The 9,039-nt window shown below is 42.5% G+C and overlaps 1 long non-coding RNA gene across 1 annotated transcript; it reads right to left on the reverse strand.

Annotated features, from left to right (window-relative positions):
• Positions 1–508: 508 nt before the first annotated feature.
• On the reverse strand, positions 509–7,409 carry LOC119261644. The gene is made up of 4 exons (XR_005129139.1): positions 7,269–7,409; positions 6,262–6,434; positions 1,228–1,287; positions 509–1,041 (listed from the first exon to the last, which is right to left on the reverse strand). It is a non-coding gene; the product is annotated as an uncharacterized LOC119261644 (long non-coding RNA).
• Between the last annotated feature and the right edge of the window lie 1,630 nt (positions 7,410–9,039).

Here is a 9,039-nt window from a genome sequence, read left to right on the forward strand (position 1 = left end):
TTTTTTTTTTAGCCCAACCAGCCCAGCCATCCAGTCACCCCAGGCCAGTTGGCCCAGCCGTCCAGTCACCCCGGGCCAGCCGGCGCAGCCGTCCAGTCACCCCGGGCCAGCCGGCGCAGCCGTCCAGTCACCCCAGGCCAGCCGGCGCAGCCGTCCAGTCACCCCGGGCCAGCCGGCGCAGCCATCCAGTCCATAAACTATTTTGATATTATATTTTATACAGTGATACTATTTATAAGTTAGAAACCAGGGCGGCATGGTGGCGCGGTGGGGAGGGCCTGGGTTCGATTCCCCGGCCGGGTGACCAGGGTCCTCTCTGTGTGGAGTTTGCATGTGTCTGCGTGGGGTTCATCCGGGTTCTCCAGTTTCCTCCCACGTCCATGTCCAACGACATGCAGTCAGGCCGATTGGACGTGCCAAATGGCCCTGTGCGTGAGTGACTGTCTGCCCTGCGATGGACTGGTGACCTATCCAGGGTGTATCCTGCCTTCCGCCTGATGACCGTTGGGATAGGCTCCAGCACCCCCCACGACCCTGACGGAGAAGCGGCTTAGAAAATGGATGGATGGAAGTTAGTGACCATATTACCTTTAAATACTGTCCTTGTTAGCGAGTTAACAGAACAATACTCCAACATTCTTTTAATTATCCAGACTTTCCTCTCACTAATCTTGAAAACGTTCCTTTAGTGGAACTGGACCGTCCTTCCACACCACTTCAGAGTGAACTGCGGGTTCTGAATTCCTGCATGTTGTTGATTAGTGAAGGTTTTTATGCTTCTCATTTGATTTAATCTCAACTTTCTTTTAAAATGCAAAACAATAGTGCTGGTGTCCCAGTTGTGATTTGTTACATTTCAGCAAGTCAGAGAACAAACCAAGTTTTTGAAAGATAGAAACCATTAAAACATAAATTCAATTACAAAAAGGCACCTAATAAATCAACGTGAGTCCCATAATTAGCTGCAGACTCCCTGTATGTGCGTTCACAGCCGGGCCATGGCGTTAAGCACAGCTCAGCTTGTTCCCACTGCTGTTCATTCTGCAGAGACAACACAGCGTATTTCGGTCAATTCAGCCACAAACGAGGCCGGCTGTTCCCCATCATTTAGGGTAAAGACTACACGCTGGCTCTAATCCTGCCTCCATCGCTGGAGACTTTTCAGAGTCACGTTCCTCTGAGGGGTTTTCAGAGCAGGACTTCCATTAGCTTCACAGAGCAGCTCACCTCAACCTGTAATGCCATTTTCCACTGCTGTCTTCTCCTCGGCATCTCTTGACTTTATGGCTGCAGAAAGGAACAGGAACAACACAAAAGCCTTGGATGTAAATGTGTCTCAGTTTGTGAAAGTGTACTAGAAAAGGCTAAAGAATAGAAATGAAAACAGACTTCAAGCTGTAGCTGCTTCTCACATCTCTGGCAGGAAAACAGTTTCTTGTAAAAAGGCCTCAAATGTTTGACCTTTTACCAGTAGAGTTGTCCCGCTCCGCCTTAAATGATGCAGTATTTGCATTTAAGGCGGAACGGGACAATTTTAAGAAGCTGGCGAAGGAGCAACTGACTTCAGCCTCGCGACTAATGCGTCGGTGTCTCGCTGCAGATTAAAGGCATCAGGATCCATCTGGAGTGATTACAAAACACAAGTCAGTCCATTTGTCTCAATTATTGATGCTCGTCTTAAATCTCCCCCTTTGCAGCTTTGTTAGATACTACCTAGGTGAGACTGTTGGCTGCATTGCTATGTTGACCAGCGGGGTCTCCAAGGTTAAAGGGCGAATTAGTAGTAGTTCTACATTAATTCCATCAGCACAGAAGAGGCCATGAGAAACAGCGCATCAAATGAATGCTCTTTTATTGAACACAGAAGACAAGTCCCACTGCCAGTGCCAACTATGGTATTGGTGGTGTCTAGATACCCAACACAATACCCTAAGGCTAAGGTGGATACAAAACCCTCAAACAATCCACTTGTAAGGCAGGAGGAAGCCAAAGTAAAATAAGTGAAATATTGGAGCTTCTAAAAAGGCTTCAGAGAAAATGTGGCACCCAACAACCACCTGGAAGAGCTGGTCAACCTCACAACTGCCCCCATAGATAAACAGCACTGAAAGCTTTGATCTCTGAGAGAGAGGAGAAGATCAAGCTGCTTTGATCATCAACCAGCTTCTCAGACGGAGCGTTGGAGGCGTATCTGCAGGTTCTTTGAGGAACTGAAAGTGAGGCTCCTGAGAAGAACGGAAGCTGGAATGAAGGTGAAGAGGGTCTCATTGTACACGAACACAGCTGAGAGTAGATTCAGCTGATGAAGCCATGTCCAAACTGCTTTAGTGAACCATTTTCAGTTAAAATAATATCTAAAGACCATTTCTTATTTTAGTGTTATGTTCGAGTCGCTTGTTAATGAGTTGCCGGGGTTTTAAGAGAATCACCCTGAGGCGCTTTAATACAGCTTATTTATCGCATTAGCCAGGTTTCCGTCCGGCTGTTGAACTAAGTTCAAGTGTATAACTGATAAGCTGAAAGACAAATCTCTCAACAAGAGAATAAAACTGTCACGTTCATGAAACTCCATGTTTCTCAGAAGGCTCGAGTTTTACGGAGAGATCGTTAAAGTTGGGAAGCTTCTTGTTGCTGCTGTGTTTAATTTAATGGCATGATTTTACATCAAGAGCACAAAATGTAATAAAATGGTTTAAAATCAGCTGCAGCAGCTCATTTCTGTTCATCATCAAAATCCAAAACTGAAACATCAGTAAATTCATCGCTTATTCTGCAAAGGCTTTTCAGAGTTTAATCGCATTTCTTATTCTAATAAAAATAAATAAATAAACAAATAAGTATAAATAAACACCCACCGCAGGTGAGCGTTCAAACTTTCACACTGCATATCTTAACAAGAGAGGTCATCTTAAATCTGGTCCAATGTTATCCAAGGTCTGATATTCAGTTTAAGATGATTGTACAAATAATTTTTGGATTTTTCTTCAATTTTATTGAGTAACAAGTATAGCAGCAGATAATTTGGCCCGTTTTGTGTGTAAAATGCCTAGAAATAAGTTAAGAAATAATCTACACAGTAATCTGAACATGAGGAATAATAAAATCTTGATTTAAGATCATTGTACTTGCCCAGAGAATGAATGCAGTCGTAGATTTTTTTTTCATATTTTCTGTTGATACACTGCACAAGATGACGCAGTAGCGAGTTACTGTAATTTTACCAAACTGAGAAAGTGTCCGATTCCCCTGGCAGATTATTTTATCTGCATTATTTATCAAACCAAGTAATTTAGCTCATTTAAAGAAGTCAAACTCAAAACCAGGAAAAATGTCTAGAAATAAGTTAGTTTTATAATATTGAACACTCATAATGAGAGATTTTAGATATACAAACTAGATTTAAGATGTCTCACTTGCCAAGATCAGTATATGAATGAAAACTCAGTCTTAATGATGGTTCTTAAAGGGTTCTTCAGTAAAGAGAATGGTTCTATGAAAAACCATGAAGATTCAGAGATGATTGAGGTTATAATGTCAAGCTCATATACAATAGAAGAACCCTTTGTGGCGCTGTATACAACACGTTCTCCATCAGAAGAACCCATTTCACGACGCAAACGGTTCCTTGAGAAGTCATGGTTCTAAAAAGGAACCACTGTCTTCACCAAAGAAACCTTGAAGACCCACATTTTCTTAAGCATGCACTCTTTGCAAGAGGGCATTCTTCATGGACTCCGGGTCAGTAAACGGACTCTTGACCTTCTGTGAAGAAACATGGACGTGTACGGCGCAGGATAGGAGTCGTTTTCAAAAGCTTCCTCACAACAAAGCACAGCGGGGAGAAAGAACTGAGCAGCCAGTAAAACCATTGAGAAGAAAGAACTCTGGAAAGAACATTACTGGGCCACTCTATCCTCTCAGATTGACCCCCAGAGACCCTCGCAGACTAAACAGGAAATCCAAGTAGGGCTATTCCACATACTGGCTACTTCTCCCACTCTGATGACCAGGAACTTTGAAGAAATGCATTAGTTACAAAGAATGCACCAATGTTGCCTGCATTATTTGAGATTTCACACTTTATGCATGTCCTGGATATGAATTAGAAAAGTATGTACACAGATTTATCCATGCTCTGCATATTCTGTGGACATGGAAAAGCATTGCTTCGCTTTAAATGCTTCGATGTGCTACACCAAGGACCCAAAACACTCAAAGAACCCTTAAAGAACAATATTTGTGCAGGTGTGAAGAACCTCTTAACCATTATGATCAAGGTTCTTAACCAGTTTAAGAATGTTTACACCACATAGACGATCTTTAAAACTTTAAAAGAACGTTCTTCGTCAACCCCCCCCCCCCCTCCCCCCCCTCCCCCCCTCCCCAAGGTCTTCACGGCCAGCCAAAAGTGGTTCACCTTCAAAAAGAACCCTTACTGGCACCTTCATCTTTAAGAGCATAGGACTGTTTTGGAGCCTCTTCAGAAGTAAAAGGTTCATAAACGGTCCCAGGGAAACAATTTTAATTGAGAATCATCTCATCTACACAGACGGTTCTACAGAAGGTTGTTTAATGGAGCCAAATGTGGTTCCTCTTCAAATAACCCCTTTTGCCACTGTTCATTTTGAGAGTCCAATGTGAAACGGCTTCTAAACTACCAGCACTTTAAGGACGTTCCAGTCGTAACGACTCATTGCCACATTGTTTTGACATCTGCTTAACATTAGGGAGAGTGAGTATTAGCAGGGGACGCTAATAAAAAGCAGTGGTGCTAAGACCCCCCGGCTGAGACGGAGTGAGAGGCGCGGGGGGTGGATGTCATTTCACCTACAGCCACGCTGGTTCAATTCTGTAATTACTTCTGCAAAGTCCAGCTGAAGACAGAAGAGAAGCTCTGGCTGGAGGTTCGGAAAGACACGAGCCGAATTACACAGAGTAAATCACATCACTCTCAACACGAACAAACCAGAAGGCTTCATTTATGTATCTGAGTTAGTTGAAGAGTTCTTCTCCACTATATGGTCAAAAGTACTGGGACACCTCCATTTTATACCTGCAGGAGCTTTTATGAATCCCATTCTAAATCCATAGGCGTTAATATGGAGTTGGTCCTTCTTTGCAGCTACAACAGCTTCTACTCTTCTGGGAAGCTTCCTACAAGGTGTTGGAGGGAGTCTGTGGGAAAGTGGCCATTCATCTAGAAGAGCATTTGTGAGGTCAGACACTGATGTTGGGGCAAGAGGGCCTGGCTCACAACCTCTGTTCTAGATCATCCCAAATGTGTTGGATGGGGTTGAGGTCAGGACTCTGTGAGGGTCAGTCAGGCTCTTCCACACCAAACTCAACCAGTCCGGCCTTTATGGAGCTGCTCTGGTCACTGGGGCTCAGTCCTGCTCGAACAGGAAAGGTTCTTCCTCAAACTGTGCCCACAAAGTTGGAAGTGTACAGATGTCCAAAATGTCTTGGTGCTGGAGCTTTAAGATTCCCTTCACTGGAACTAAGGGTTCTAGACTAACCCCTGGAAAACAGCCCCATAGCATCATCCCTCCTCCACCCAACTTTACAGCTGGCACAGTGCAGTCAGGCAGGGAACGTTCTCTTTAGTGAGTGATGCAACACAGGATAGGCATTTTTCAGCATTTGGCAACTCCGTTATTTCAGTTTGCATGGTCTATCGCTTCATGCCTGAGCCGATTTTGCTCCTAAACGCTTCCATTTCACAACAATAGCACTTACAGTTGTCTGGGGCAGATCTAGCAGGATAGACATTTCATAAACCGACTTGGGGTCAGAGGTGGCATCGTATGACAGAGCCATGTTTATAGTCATTGAGCTCTTCAGTGCGACCCTCTACTGCCAGCGTTTGGCTATTGAGACTGGAAAGGCTGCGTCCTTAATTTTACACACCTGACCTCTAAATAGGAGGGGTGTCCCCATACTTTTGTCCCACACTACAGGATTCTTTATTCATGGTTCTATACAGAACCATTTTATTTACTAAGGAACCCTCGAAAAAAAAAAAAAAAAAATACTTGTAACAACAGATTTGTTTTGGTGCTACTTCATTCTCACTCAGTCTGAAGAACACCTTCATGGTGTAAAGAACCATTTAAGCATGTAAATGGCTATTCAGAGAACCCTTGAGGAACCATCTTTTGGGAGTAGGTTAAACAGGGAAACTGATGTGAAATTGTAAACTGCGGTGCTTATTAAAAGATACGAGCACTAAAAGCAGAACTGTAATCTAGAGAACCCTCTAACCTCAGACTCTGGAGACGTTGGTACGGAGTTCTTTAGCAGATGCTGTGGCAGAAACATTGAGGAATGATCTCATGGCTGGTTCCTCTCAGTCCCCTGGACTGAAGGCTTCACCCCGATTCATCTGCTGGCGTTCGGGGCTCCGGAGGCTGTTCGGCACCGTGACGTGGAGTGAACTGCGACCACATAGGTTTTCCATTAGACAGAGGAACTTTTCCTTTTTTCCATTTCGCATTCTTCTCTCCTTGTACCACTGCTGAAGGGCTCGGAGCTTAACAGACTGGTCATTGTCTTATTTTCCACTTCAATTTTTAGATGGCATTTGTTCCTTTTTCTCTTTTTAAGTAAAATCTGTCACCGTTTATTGTTCTTTACGTTGCAAATAGATCTTCCACACTGAAGTTCTTAAATCTAGTTAGAATATCTAAATCTCAAAATAAGCAAAATTTGCCAATAAAGTGAGACAATTCAAGTTAAAGTTATTTGAACAAAACTAAAAATGTTGATCTTAAGATAAGAAACTTCTTATTTTAACTAGATTTAAGATATCACTTGTTTGCATTGTAAACTTGTTTTAAATGCATATTTATTATTGTTTATTTAAAAGAGAGGTATGAGAAAACAATTACTACTACAACTAAATTTGGAAAATAAAAGTTATCTAATTTGTATAGTCTCATTATTATATTGCATGATTATTCTTTTTTTATTAAGTCATTTTATTGCATTTCTTTTCACTAGCAGACAACTTTGCTTGCTTACAGCTGTGGCTCACTAGTTTAATGTAATTTTATAAAAGTAGAAATAGCTAAAAACAGGTTATTTAGTCTTAATATTCTTATAACAGTCAAATATTGAGACATATTGATAATAAAGACTAGATTTGGGAAAATGGACAGATTTTGCAGAGCATCAGTGAACGTCTTGACTTTCTACTCAGTGAATGTGAGAAATTGAAAGACTTTAAATCTTAGCGCATCACACCTGCACAGTAAACAGTAAAGGCTTACCGTTAGAAACGTGGTCCGAGCTCAGGGTCAGGAAACACGGTCAGGTCCAAAACAATCCAAAACAATCCAAAACAATCCCAAACGAGCAACGAAGATCAAAAGTACAACAACAAAATCATCAAAGACTCAGCAGCTCAAACAAAGCAACACCAAAGCAAAAACCCAGGCTTATACACTAACTGACGAGGCTCATGTGACAAGCAAAACAGGTGTAACAGATTAGCATCCAGGTGAGGGACAGCACCCATTGGTTGTTGTTGGCTGATCAGCGGTCACATGATCTCCAACAGAGTTCTGGGAAGTGTAGTTCTCAGATCCAGAAGAATGCGTGACACTTGGGTCTATAAATACAAGATTGAAGATTTGTTTTAAAAGGTTATTTACTGGCTTCTCTCTTTATATTGATGGTATTTTGATCGTGAATTTGTCTTTTATGCCTCACTTTGTCAGAAAGTCTTACTGTAAAACATTAGAGACACTACCGATCGCTACTCTTCTCTCTTTGTCACTAAACCACTTGTTCCAAAGTTCAGTGACACAAACTCAAGTTCCACTGCTTATTTTAAGAATCACATATAAGACATATATAAGCAGTAGAACCGAGAGGGGGTGTGTTATGGTGTAATACCATCCCGGCTGTGATCTGGTGTCCGTAGATCATCCCAGCCGTGATGTTATTGGTGATAACTCCCTCCTCGAGTGCTCTACTGCTTTAATACAGCAGTTAAATAAATACAGTAAGAAATGAATAAACTGGCCGTGAACGCGGCTTTAATATGTTTTAATGTTCAGCTCCTTCCTCCTAATTAGAGCTCCTTAACGAGCAGCTTGTTGCTACGTCAGAGTAACGAGCTCCGCCCACTCGCCGCTCAGCCGGCAGTTCGTTCTCCAGCTCCTTACACTAAATTCCCAAACTGTCGTCACCACTGAGCAGCTTTTCAGTCGGCAGCTGTGACAGAAGAACAGCTGAACAACCTGGAATCAGCCAGAAATGAACCCAACACCATTCGCCAGACGTGTCTGATCTTCAGAGTCGGACCAAATCAGACTGAGCCGTAAAACTGACCCAATATCAGGTTCAGCTCAGTTTGGTCAGTTTGTCCAGATCAGTATTAATGTTGTTTTGTTCCAGCCGGTCTGTAAAGCTTCTTACAGCCCGTTTAGTTTGGCGAATGGTGTTGGGTTCATTTCTGGCTGATTCCAGGTTGTTCAGCTGTTCTTCTGTCACAGCTGCCGACTGAAAAGCTGCTCAGTGGCGACGACAGTTTGGGAATTTAGTGTCGTCTCGTCTTCAGAGTCGGACCAAATCGGCTGCCGGTCAGATGTGGTCTTAACAGCGTCCGTTTTCTGTTTGTGGCAAAGTCAGAAGTGAAAACGTTCAGATGGATCGAGCGTCTCCTACAGCTGTCAGAGTCGTTGCTTAGCAACAGCATCTCAGTGGAGTGACGGTGTTTGTGATAAACCCGTGATGTTCTGGTGAAATAACAGCACCGTTAGAACGTCTCTCAACCAATCAGCTCGCACGGCCGAAGCGGTTTAATAATTAGGAATAAACACATTTTTATTCATTCTTGCTTTATATACCAGGAAATTAATGTTGAGGTTTCTCTTAGAACTTTTTAAGAGTTTTAATGTGTGAACCTTTTAATGTTTTAAGAGTTTTGAGGTTTTCATACCGTCTTAAAAATGTGGTTCTTCGAGGGTTCTTTAGGAAATGCATTGGCTTTGTTTAGAAACATGAGTTCTACACATTTCATGCTCATATGGTTCT

This window comes from Pygocentrus nattereri, chromosome 19 (assembly GCF_015220715.1).
Source record: "Pygocentrus nattereri isolate fPygNat1 chromosome 19, fPygNat1.pri, whole genome shotgun sequence".
NCBI classification, from domain to species: Eukaryota; Metazoa; Chordata; class Actinopteri; order Characiformes; family Serrasalmidae; genus Pygocentrus; species Pygocentrus nattereri.